Raw genomic sequence first — 13,618 nt, forward strand, 5'->3', positions numbered from 1 at the left:
CAGCCGAGTGGAAAGGGTTAAATATTGACTTGAAGTATAAATTAATTTTACAGTGTTACGAATTACAAAACAATTTAAGACCATGCGCTATCAACTTATTTTAATTTTGTATACTTTTTTTTGTATAAACTAAAAGATAAGATAAGATTTTGTAAATATTTTTGCCATTTAATGGTTATATACTATCTAAGTAAAATTATAGCTTATTGTAGGTACTTTTATTAAATTATAAAAATATTAATTATGATTCATGTCGATGAAAATGTTATGCATAATGTTAAGAATTATTTATATTATATATATATAGACAGACTTAATTTTTGTAATAAAATGTATTGCAAAACAATACTTGTTTCTATTCACAATTTGAGTTTCTAATCAACTAAATGTATTATACAAATTGATTTCATTCTTAAAATACAAGCGATGAATAAAATTACTTCTACTATCTGAAAAAGATAGTTTGTTAGAGTACCTGTCGAGTGATTGCTACATAAGGAATTTAATCAATTAAATTGTATTACATATAAATAGAAATCAAATCGAGGAAAAGGTAATCCTATTGAAAACTAACATTTACATACGTGAAGACTTTTATTTAAATCTAAATAGCAGTTTCTTTTATATAACTAATTTATTTTATCTTTTTTTAGGAATTGAAGGCTATGCTGTACACTGCCGTGGAGAGGGCCCCATCAGGAGAAGCAGCAGACCCCGATATGATAATAAGATACTTTACAACATTCGATGAACATTTTTTTCATGTTTGTTACAAAGAATTGGAGAAAATCAATACTTTCTATTCAGGTATATTGTGGTTTAAATTTTTTTTTATTCTTTTTTAAATATGCATAATTTTTTTAAAAAAAAGTGCGCGTAAGGTTCACACGCGATTGAAGTAAAACTTTTTTACTATGGCATTTAAGTAAAATAAATACATCATATAACAGTTTTGAATAATGTTTATTAGTAATATGGTAACACTTGTGATGCACACATTTATTAGTGTCGATCATTATACAGATTTATATAATGATAAATTATAAATTGTATATTTATAATAGCATTAGAAATATGTATAGTATTTAAAAACAATGATGTAATTAAAGTCATACTTCAAATATGATATGATCGGTTTGTCATTGTAATTAGCATTTACGACTTGAATCTTCATTAGAGAAATGAATTAATTGCTGATTAATAAATTCTATAATATTCATTCACACAGTGGATTATGTTAAACAACGCCTAAACAAATATTGTTTTCGCAACTTCACTCATCATGAAATTGTGTTTGAAGAACTTTATGTAATTAAAATTAGCATACATTTATTGACTGATTGTATTTTTGTTACTTTTTCGCTGGCGATATAATCTCATTCTTTGAACAGCTGTAATATCTGTCTTGCCTAAAATTATTTTCCATTTTAATAACTTCAAAGATTTATAGAAACTACTAATAATATAGAAATAATTTCTAATCAATAAACTTACGTTTAGTACACGGCACAAATGTTTAATTTGTTTTATTATTTTCAAGGAACAGGGTAAAATATTCTTCTGATTCAGGCATTTTTTAATAAATCAAGATTTGTACTACAATGTAACCTTAAAATGTTTATTTATATATGCTGATTTCCTTGTTGATATCGGTACGTATACAACGTTGATGCCGGTACGCATACAACGACAGATCTCTATTCACGCGACACGACGACTAATCACAATCGACCCGTATAGAAATGATTTCATCGAAAGCAAATGACGTACAGTTTGGGCGTAACGCTATTTCCGTTGCATTCTCACGGATTTACACCCTAGTCGCGCCTAAAGAAGTTTTACTTAAAAAAATGTTATTAGTTATTAGATATTTTTATCCAGGATTATTTAAATACATAAATATTGTACTATTTGTAGTAGTTTAATTATTGCAAAGTTTATATGATTTTGCCAAAATAAATTATAATTAATTTCTATTTAATTATTATAAATTAAATAGAATGATTACTAATAGTAGTAGTAGTAGTAGTATAGTATTACTAATAGTAGTTTATAAATAATTATATATATTATAGTGTTTATTCTAATGTTATTATTTTTTTGTAGAAAAACAAGCAGAAGCTACAAGAAAATTTGCAACACTTAGCAGTGAATTACGAGAGACTTTACAAGATGCTCAAGACTTTGCCGGTAATTATAATTTCACTAATTAATTCACATGATAAATATTACAGTGGATGATAATTATTTAAAACACATAAACAAATTTAAGAGTTACTTATTATATTTATAATTAAAACATCAAGTTTCAATTCTTTCATCAGAATATTTTTATTATAATGAAACTAGATAAAATTGTTTTTTATATTTTAAAAACTTTGCATGATTGTTGAAAAGTTATATAAACTATTTTAACTCTAAAAATCATAAACTGTGATACCTTGGTATTTTACAACGTAAGCAATCACTGGTTCCGGGTTCGATTACCATCTCAGACAGCTTGATATCAAGCAGTTGTAATATCGGTGATATTTTTACTGACTGTAGATAATATAGATCTTAAAACAGTTTTGCATAAATAATTAAATCTAAATTACTATTCTAATGTTATAATTGTTAGGCTAGGGAGTGTTATAATTAGTTTTTTTCGAGTTCGATTACCATCTCAGTCAGCTTGATATCAAGCAATCGTAATATGGTGATATTTTCACTGATTGTAGAGATTATAGATCTTAAAATAGTTTTCCATAAATAATTAAAACTAAATTACTATTTTAGTATGCTAATGTTATAATTGTTAGGCCATGGAGTGTTATAATTTGTTTCTTTTGGGTTCGATTACCATCTCAGTCAGCTTGATATCAAGCAGCAGTGATATTGATGATATTTTCACTGACTATAGATTTTATAGATTTTAAAATAGTTTTGCATAAATAATTAAATCTAAATTACTATTTTAGTATGCTAATGTTATAATTGTTAGGCTAGTGAGTGTTATAATTTGTTTGTTTAGAGTTCGATTACCATCTCAGTTAGTCAGCTTGATATCAAGCAGCAGTGATATTGGTGATATTTTCACTGACTATAGATTTTATAGATTTTAAAATAGTTTTGCATAAATAATTAAATCTAAATTATTATTTTAGTATGCTTATGTTAGGCTAGGGAGTGTTATAATTTGTTTATATTTATTTATTTTTTTATTAATAGGTAAACATGGTTTTTCTACTTCCAAAACAATGTCCCTAAATCCAAGGAAAAGAAAAAATGCTCCAAGAAAGAAGCTGCATGAGTTAAAACTGGCTTTCAGTGAATACTATTTGAGTTTAGTGCTGTTGCAGAATTATCAGAATTTAAATTTTACCGGTTTCAGGAAGATATTGAAAAAACATGACAAGGTAAATACTGAATAACATATAAGATTCTTTAATGGAGTTAATTATCTCAATGAGACGCCGGTATTGTCTATATCTACTTATATTTGTACATGTAAAATTTTTATACAACCTCAAATGATTAAATGGCCTTGACCATGGCCTCAAAATGGTCATGGTCAAGGTACCCTTACCGATTTTTGCCACTTTATTACAAAAGGACATCACTACATCTATAGATATATTTATTTGGAATCAATAAACAGTGATGGAGAGCTAAAATCTATATTTTTTAATCCAACTTTTGTAATAGTTTGTTTATAATGGTAATTAATATATTTGCTATGTCTTTCAGTTATTGCAAGTCGACAGAGGTTCAAAATGGCACGAAGAGCATGTTGAAATGGCACATTTCTACCTCAACAAGGTATATTATTAGATAGATAAAATAAAAATAGTAAAATGGTATTATGTAAAATACTAATGAGAATCTGCATGGGAATTCTTTGATTTGCCAACTCTTTGATTATACAACCAATAATATTATTCACATCCTTCTTAAATGAAGAATGAATATTTTATAATGGCCTCAAATTGGATTGCTCTAATTCGTGCAACCAATATGGTTAATTGAATTATTTTCCTCATTATGATTCCAGCACCTCATTAATATTGTTTGATATGTGACTGTTTTCCTGGTACATAAAATAAGCTTAATGTTAGACTTTTAATAATTCAACTCTAAATACATATAATAAAACTCTACAGATAGTTTTTGTCGGCTTTTCTTAGAGTCCATGTCTAGCATCCGTACAGAGCTATGCTCCAGACTAAATACATATCCATATTTAATTCTACATTCCTCTCATTATTTCTATTACCTGTGACTGTTTTCCTGATACATAAAATAAGCTTAATGTTAGACTTTTAATAATTCAACACTAAATACATACAATAAAACTCTCCAGATAGTTTTTGTCGGCTTTTCTTAGAGTTCATGTCTCTGATCCTTACAGAGCTATGCACCAGACTAAATAACTATTCATATTTAATTCTGCATTCCTCTCAATATTTCTATTACCTTTCAGGATATATCTCGTTTACTACGAGAGACAGAAGCCTGTGTCACCCGCGAATTAGAAGGTGGGGATCGAGGACGTGCAATGAAACGCCTAAGAGTCCCACCTTTAGGAGGCTCTGGAGGCAGTGGCGGTTCTGGATCTGGAACCGCTGGCTGGACAGCTTATCGAGTTGGATTTTTTACTGGAGCTCTAGCCGTATTAGCCATGGGGGTTGTTATCTCATGTAAGTAGAATAGACATATGCAAGTATATGTCCAATATTTATCAATTTTACTATTTCCAGGTATCTACAACAAAGCAACAAATCTATACACCACAAAAACAAATCTAACATCATCAAATATCGAACAAAATCTTACTCACACTACAATATATACAAATATAACATCTTTCAACAGCAGTTCAGAAAATACAAGTGAATTTACAACAACTTTGAAAATTACAATCAACCAGGAGGACTCGGCTAACCAGCCCAAATGGTGGTTGATACCAATGCGTTTGTATAGAACCCCTTTGCTGTTAATTGAGTTTTGTTTTTTGTGGGCTGCTAATGTTAGAGGTTGGAGAGTCTCGGGGGTCAATAGAGTCCTGGTTTTTGAGCTGGATCCCAGGTGTCATCTGTCGGAGCAGCATGTTACAGAAATTGGAGCTGTTTTTGGAGTTATATGGACTTTGAGGTATAATATTATATATAAATAATTGTTTATTTTGTTTTGTTGATATTGTTTAGGATCTGATTTAATTTTTCTGAAATAAGAAGGGTGTTTTATAACAAATGTTTGTTTTATGTTTTTTATGAAGTATTTCGTTTAAAAAATGCTATTTTTTTTTGCTTGTTTTTTAAATTATTGATAATTTATATTAAATTATTATTTTTTTCAGTGTATTATGCTTCCTGTACAGCAACCAATTGGGCATTCCTGCTTTCATCAGCCCCTTGATATTATATTTTCTAATGTTTGGATTTTTATTAAATCCGTTTAAAATTTTGAGACATGAAGCAAGATTTTGGACTCTGCGAATATTGGTAAAAAATTATAACAAATAAATTAATTGATAAAGAATAATATATTAACCATTTATAACAAATATATTAACCATCCTTGCATTTCCAGGCAAGAGTCTTCCTCTCACCAACGTTTCATGTAAATTTTGCTGATTTCTGGGTTGCTGATCAAATTAACAGTTTGCTGCCACTTTTTGTAGATTTTCAATATTTTTTGTGCTATTATATGAATTTGAAAAGCTGGTATGAACCTAATGGTAAGAAATTTAGATTTTATGAGCCTATTTTCGGATAAGTTAGCTATGTTATGTTACTGATGGTCTCTTGTGGTAACTTAAAATGCTTGAAATAAGTGTACATTGATTGGATATTCTTGGTGCATCTGTTTTATTTTGATAAATATTGTTTTTTTATACTTTTGTTTTTTTATATATGGGACTTGTAGTCTCAAAACTATCAAAAAGCTATACCTATGATGTTTATACGAGCATTAATTTAAATTTTTGGTACTAACCTAAAGCTGAAAACTAACCTCCAAATAGCATAAATGTAAAGATTACATTGGATCCACTTTATATTATAGATAAATAAACCTAACAGTCTATATATAAATGACTAACAATCATGTTGCATTATCTCCATGCTGTCTAATAAATTAAAACATCTCTCTCTCCCTCTCTCGCTTTTGGACTACCTTTTTCTCTCTCTTCTGCCTTATCTTTCTATCTCTATCCCTAACCCTCTCATACTCCCTTTATATCCAAATATCTCCATTTCTTGCTCTCCCTCTTTATCTATCTCTTTTTCTCTCTTCTGCTCTATATCCTTATCTCTACCCCTAATAAAGCCCTATAATGTCACCAAGTATTGCTCTCTTCTGCCTTATCCCTCTATCTCTATCCCTAACTCTCTACATATCTTTCTCATACTCTCTTTATATCCAAATAACTCCATCTTTTTTTCTTGCTTTTTATCTCTCTCTTTCTCTTTCTTCTGCTCTATCTCCTTATCTGTATCCTTAATAAAGCATTATAAAGTCACCAAGTATTTCCCTACATATCTTTCTCATACTCTATTTCTATCCAAATATCTCCATCTCTTTTTCTCGCTTTTTATCTCTCTCTTTCCCTTTCTTCTGCTCTATCTCCTTATCTCTATCCTTAATAAAGCCTTATAAAGTCACCAAGTATTGCTCTCTTCTGCCTTATCTCTCTATCTCTATACCTAACTTTCTACATATCTCTCTCATTCTCTCTTTATATCCTAATATCCCCATCCCCTTTTCTCCCTTTTTATCTATCTCTTTCTCTGTCTTCTGCTCTATCTCCTTATTTATATCCCTAATAAATCTTTATAAAGTCATCAAGTATTGCTCTTTTCTCTCTTATTCCTCTATCTCTATCCCTAATTCTCTACATATTTCTCGCATACACTCTTTATATCTAATTATCTCTCTCTTTCTCTCCATATATATCTATTTTTTTCTCTCTCTTCTGCGCTATCTCCTTATCTCTATCCCTAATAAAACCTTATAAAGTCACCAAGTATTGCTCTCTTCTGCCTTACCCCTCTATCTCTATCCCTAACTCTCTACATATCTTTCATATACTCTATTTATATCCAAATATCTTTATCACTTTCTCTCCTTTTTTATCTAGCTTTTTCTCTCTCTTCTGCTCTATGTCCTTATCTCTATCCCTAATAAAGCCTTATAAAGTCACCAAGCTATTACAATTAGTAGTAATCGAGAATAGATCCCATAACCTCAACTAAATGTACTATGTCATTACTAATTTATTTTTTATCTCAGATCCTGGTGTCTGTGTCAATGATTCGATCCCAATAAGAGCAGTAATGGCTGCTCTACCAGCCTGGTTCAGGTTTGCACAATGTTGCAGAAGATATCGAGATACCCGAGAAGCTAATCCACATTTGGCGAATGCTGTAAAATACTCAACTTCGTTCTTTGTTGTGGGATTTGCTACACTTAGTGCTTGTCATGCAGGTAAATAGAAAAAAATAGTGAGAAGTGAAACTTCTTAATGTACAAATAGGAAGAGGTGAAAATTGATTTTTTTTTTGGAATATATATTATAATTGCTTGTGTAGTACAGTGATGGATGTGAAACTTTTGTTTAATTTAAAAAAAAGAATACAATATGAATGAGCAAGATGGTTATATAGATAGCGTAGGGAGGGATATAGATAGAGAAGGGGGGGATATAAAAAAGACGAAATACAGAGCTAGAGATAGATAGATCGGGAAAAAAGATATATTCAGTGTGAAAGAAAGAGAGTACGATAGGGATGTGTAGACAGTTGTGGATAGAGATAAGGAGATAGAGCAATAGAGAGAGAAAGAGATAGGTCAAATGAGAGAGAGAAAGAGATTGAGATATTGAGATAGACAGAGAAAAAGAAAAAATGGTAGATAGATAAATAGGTTAAATAATAAATCTTATCTATCTAATAATAATAAATAGATAGATAAAATAAATAAAAATTGGTAGAGAGATAATTAGGTTAAATAATAAGATAGATAGATAAGATAAATAATAAATAATAAGATTGATGGATAAGACAAATAAAAATTGGTAGATAGATAGATTGGATAAATAATTATTAATAAGATAAAGCATAAAGGGAGAAAGAGATAGTGTGAAAGAAATGTAGAAAGCACGATAGAGATATGTAGACAGTTAGGGATAGAGATATGGAGATAGAGCAATAGAGAGAGAAAAAGAGATTGAGATATTTAGATAGACAGAGAAAGAGAAAAAAATGGTAAATAGATAAGTAAGTTAAATAATAAATAATAAGATAGATAGATAAGATAGATAAGATAAATAAAAATTAGTAGATAGATAGATAGGTTAAATAATAAATAATAAGATTGATGGTAATAATAGAATAGAGAGATGGCAATAATTCGATAGAGATATGTAGACAGTTAGGGATAGAGATATGGAGATAGAGAGAAAAAGAGATTGAGATATTTAGATAGGCAGAGAAAGAGAAAAAAATGGTAGATAGATAGATAAGTTAAGTTAAATAATAAATAATAACGTAGATAGATAAGATAAATAGAAATTGGTAGAACGATAGATAGGTTAAATAATAAATAATAAAATGGATAAATAAGATAAATAAAAATTGGTAGATAGATAGATAGGTTAAATAATAAATAATAAAATGGATAGATAAGATAAATAAAAATAGGTAGATTGATAGATAGGTTAAATAATAAATAATAAGATAGATAAGATAAATAAAAATTGGTAGATAGATAGATAGGTTAAATAATAAATAATAAGATAGATAAGATAAATAATTAATATTAAGATAGAGCTCAAAGCAGAAAGAGAGTATGAAAGTTAAGATAAAAGGAGAGAGATATGCAGACAGTTAGGAATAGAGACAAGGAGATAGAGCAGAAGAGAGAGAAAGAGATATATAAAAAATGGAGAGATAGAGATATTTAGATAGAAAGAGAACCAGAAAAAGTATTAGATAGCTAAATAGTATCTATTTAATTAAGTTTAAGAAAAAAATAATGAGATATTTATTAAAAAGGAGTGTGAAAGAAAGATAGAAAGTACGAGAGAGATATGTAGACAGGTAAGGAAAGAGATAAGGCGATAAGGCAAGAGAGAAAAGAAAGAGATAGATAAAAACATGGGGAGAAAGAGATAGGGATATTTAGTTAGACAGAGAATAAGTAAAAAGTATTAGATAGCTAGATAGATTAAGAAAAAAATAATTATAAATTCAGTTTGATCTTCAGAAAAGATATAAAGATAGAGCAAAAAGGGAGAAAGAGATAGTGTGAAAGAAAAGTAAAGAGTACGAGAGAGAGATATGTAGACAGTTAGATACAGAGAAAAGGAGATAGAGCAGAATAGAGAGAAAGAGATAGATAAAAAAGAGAGATAAAGCGAGAAAAACGTGGTAGATAGATAAGTAGACGGAAAGACATAATAAGATAGAGGTAAAAGAGAGAAAAAGATAGTGTGAAAGAAAGATAGAGAGTGCGAGAGAGATATGTAGACAGTTAGGATAGAGATAAGGAGATAGAGTAGAAGAAAGAGAAAGAGATAGATCAAAAAAGGAGAGATAAAGATAGAGATATTTAGATAGTCAGAGAAGGAGAAAAAATGATAGATATCTAGATATTTGAAGCAAAATTTAATGGGAGATTCAGTTTGATCTTTAGGAAAGACATAATAAGATAGAGCCATAAACTTCACTGTATTTCATTTATCTTATAGATAAATTGGAATACAGTGAGGTGAGGAAAAGAGGTAAATAGATAGATAGATAGAGATAGGTTCAAAGTGAAAGAAAGATACAGAGTACAAGAGCGAGATAGGGTTATATATAAGAAGAGGGAGAGGGAGATATAATTAGATTGAGAAAAAAGGAGAAAAATGAGATAGATAGAATAGTAGATATAAAAATTGAGATAGTCTGAAAGTTAGTCAACAAATAAATACGATCAATTATTTTTTATTTATAGAAACAAATCCGGACAAGTCAACGAATCCATGGTTCTATTTGTGGATTATTTCATCAATAATTTCATCAAGTTACACATATTGGTGGGATATTAAATTGGATTGGGGACTTTTTGATTCGAAAGCAGGTGAACATAAATTTTTGAGGGAAGAAATTGTGTATCCATACACGGTAAGTTATAAATTACATGCATTCGTAATTAATAACAATTAATTAAAATTTGCGTATATAATTGTTTTATTTCAGTGGACATATTATTTTGGCATAATAGAAGATTTAGTTCTGCGATTTGCTTGGGTGGTCACTTTGAGTTTGACTGAAAGTGGTATTGTGACACCAGAGGTCATGTTGACTCTTATCACACCATGGGAAGTCTTTCGGTAAAACAAATCATACAAGAACTTACATAATTCTTACAACACTTCATTCTTTTAATTTATCAAATAGTATTAACAATATGTAGAAAGAAAATTAATTTTTTTCTTTTTTTCTTAGTCGGTTTGTCTGGAACTACTTCCGTTTAGAAAACGAACATCTAAACAACTGCGGAAAATTTCGAGCAGTCCGAGACATCTCATTAGCACCCCTGGACACCAGTGATCAATTGGCCATCTTACGAATGATGGATCACCCGGATGGCGCCATTATAAACAGACACCATGGTCTGCAGCATGCCTGGAAGAAAACGAACAGTCTTCTGCACCATTATCATAGTAACCACCATAATGTAGGTGGAAGTTTCCATCAGGGGAATAATGGAAGTGCTCATAGGAGAGTTATGAGCATTATGACAAATGCCAGGCCTCAGATTAGGATTTTGTTGAGAGGTGAAAGATACCGAGTGAAAATATTTTTATTGCTTCACATCAAATTATCACTTACATCCTAGTTTTTTGTTTATTTTTGTTTTGTCACCACTTATACCAACTATTTCTTTACCAAATTATCTTTTTTAGGTGATTCTGCGAATGACAATGTGGGAAGTAGGTGATTAAGGAAGAAGCTGGCCGAAGATGAAGTTTAGTACACCGGATGAACTGGAAAGCGAAGTGGAACTTCATTTTGGCCAGGTAACTTTTGGGGCAGGTGGTGGTGGTGTTGGTGTTAAGAAAAGGTAACATACTATCACGACAGAAATAGAACTATGTTATTTTAATTAATTGTTGGACAAAAAAATAGATGTAAAATTATGCGCGCGGAAAGTGAAACTTTGTGGAAATAATCTGGAAAAGTGTAGAAATTGATTTTTTTAACTCATTATTAGTTATCAGTTAACTCATTAAAAACAATAAAGATTAGAAAAAAGTGCTTGAGTAGCATAGTATACTTGATGGAAGTGAAACTTTTTGAAAAATACGAATTTTTTTTGTGTGATAGAGAGGGAAAGATTTAGACAAAGAGAAAGCAAAAATGAGAAAGAAAGCAATAAAGATCAGTAAAGATGAATAAAGACAGTGATAGAAATAGGTAAAAAGAGAGAGAAAGAAAGAAATAAGATATTCAGTGTGAAAGAGAGAGTGAGTGGAAGTTTGTAAATTGCAAAACCAAAAAGCAAAGCAAAATAAAGAATTTGAAAAATATAATTGTTTTTAACATTCATCTTATTTGAGATGAAAAGTATGATAATCAAATCATGAAATTTTTTAAATATAATGAAATATTTCTGCTAATTTAATGAAGCTGACATTAAGAGCATCGACTCACTCTCTTTCTCTCTCTCACCTGCCAGTTTTGTGTATCTTTCTTTCTCTCACACATGCATTTTTGTCTCTTTCTATTTGTTTTTGTCTCTTTCTATTTGCTCTGTCTCTTTCTATTTGCCTTGTCTCTTTCTATTTCAATAAACTTCAGTTATTTCAGTCGTGATAGTACGTTTTCCAATTTTTTCGATTTATTCAAATGTGAATTAATATTTCAATTATAAAACACACTGATGAAAGTACAATAAATGCATTTATGTGATTCTCGATTCGAGAACTATTGGAAGTGATTATAAAAAATTATAATTCTATTTATTATGCTTTTTTTTGGTTAAAAAGTTATTAATTATTTTAATCGATATTTAATAGTTATTGATAGATATATTGATAAGTACTTGTCAGGTTTATTGTTAAATTAAAAATGTAGTTGATAGAAGTCGATTCAGGTGAGAATAAATGCTGCTTGTAGTTTGGAACTGAATTTGTTCGTATACAAATTCAAACAATTTTAAATTAAAATGTTGAAAGTTTTTTTTGATGTTGAAACATTTTTATCTTATATATCGAATTTAATGAAAATAAAGTAAAACACCGTTAAGACGATTTTCTAGCACGCCAAAAACGGGTCTTAGGAACAATGTATTTAAAAAAGCAGTGAAGTAGCGTATTATATGAGAAATTGGTTTAAGTATGATCGTATTAATGGAGTTTTACAATATATACAATTATATGTTTTGATTTATTTTATTTTAATTTGACGGATTGGTCGCTATACCAAATATAAATTTATTTAATTACATTTTTTTACTAGGAAATTTTATTTACCATTGAAACGATTTGCATATAAGTGATCGATATATGAGTAAGATAATAATTTAAGGTTTCCATTTGTTAATATATATATTAAAGCGTTTAAATAATTACACCTGTACCTCACTTTGCGTCGTTTAATATTGCGTTTTTTCCAGACTTATGTTTTATTCAGTTGATACGAATCTGAACTTTTATTTTGGGTTTTAGTCTTTGCTAAAAAAAATATTATTAATTCATTTCGCCTCATTTCGTTTTGCTTTTTTTCTAATCTTGCGTTGCTGTCATAGATAAACAAGTATAAATAAATCGCAAACATCTGATATTACCTCAATTTTATTTGCTCCAGCATATCATAGAGGTCGCCACCAGCCGTAGCACGTAAATTTACTCTTAGGTTTAATTCTAGATAAGATTTATTTAAATATATTAGATATTAAAGATATATATTATATTTTCACTTTCACTTATGTTTTGGGTTCGAGTTTTTGCTAAACCTTAATTTTTGTTTTTCTGATGTATTTACGACACAATGTGAGGTATTGGTATTTTCATTAACATCTTACGGGTTACAATCATATCGTACAGATGAAGTTATAACATAAACCTCAAACCGAACATTAAATATGTAATTTAGCATAAATTATTATTATTAATTTATTCGTAGAATTTTTTTATAAATATTTAGTAGTCGATAGCTTAATATAGTTTTATTAGAGCTGTTAGTAGAGATATATAAATATATAATTAATTTATTGTAAATAAACAAATCAAAGTCAATATTTAAACAAATCAAATAAAAAAGTCAAGTTTATCGGCACAATAAATTTAGGAATTAGAGCTATTTTTAAAATGTGCAATATTTATATTTATACATTAGGGGTGGGTAAAAATGTTTGGCCATTGGTGCACATTGCAATTTTAGTTCTATTTATCATACCAAGAAACTTTGCTGGAGAAACCTTAGCTTGGAAGTGAATTACACAAAGCAAAATTAAAGTTTTAATTTTTAATATTTAGTTATTTACTCACAACAAAATCTAGTTTACTTGTCAGCAAATTTGATGACCTTTCTCATGAAAAAGTTTTTTGTTGAAATTTATCCTTTAAAAGATTATAGGCCTATGAAGC

The 13,618-nt window shown here is 29.1% G+C and overlaps 1 pseudogene; it reads left to right on the top strand.

The window, feature by feature from the left end:
• LOC113362880 overlaps positions 1 to 10,708 on the top strand; it is a 12,582-nt pseudogene extending 1,874 nt beyond the window's left edge.
• Positions 10,709 to 13,618: the final 2,910 nt, after the last annotated feature.

The sequence above is a fragment of the Ctenocephalides felis genome, unplaced genomic scaffold, assembly GCF_003426905.1.
Source record: "Ctenocephalides felis isolate EL2017-DRISC unplaced genomic scaffold, ASM342690v1 CF-g0.4_SCAFFOLD_00845, whole genome shotgun sequence".
NCBI lineage: Eukaryota > Metazoa > Arthropoda > Insecta > Siphonaptera > Pulicidae > Ctenocephalides > Ctenocephalides felis.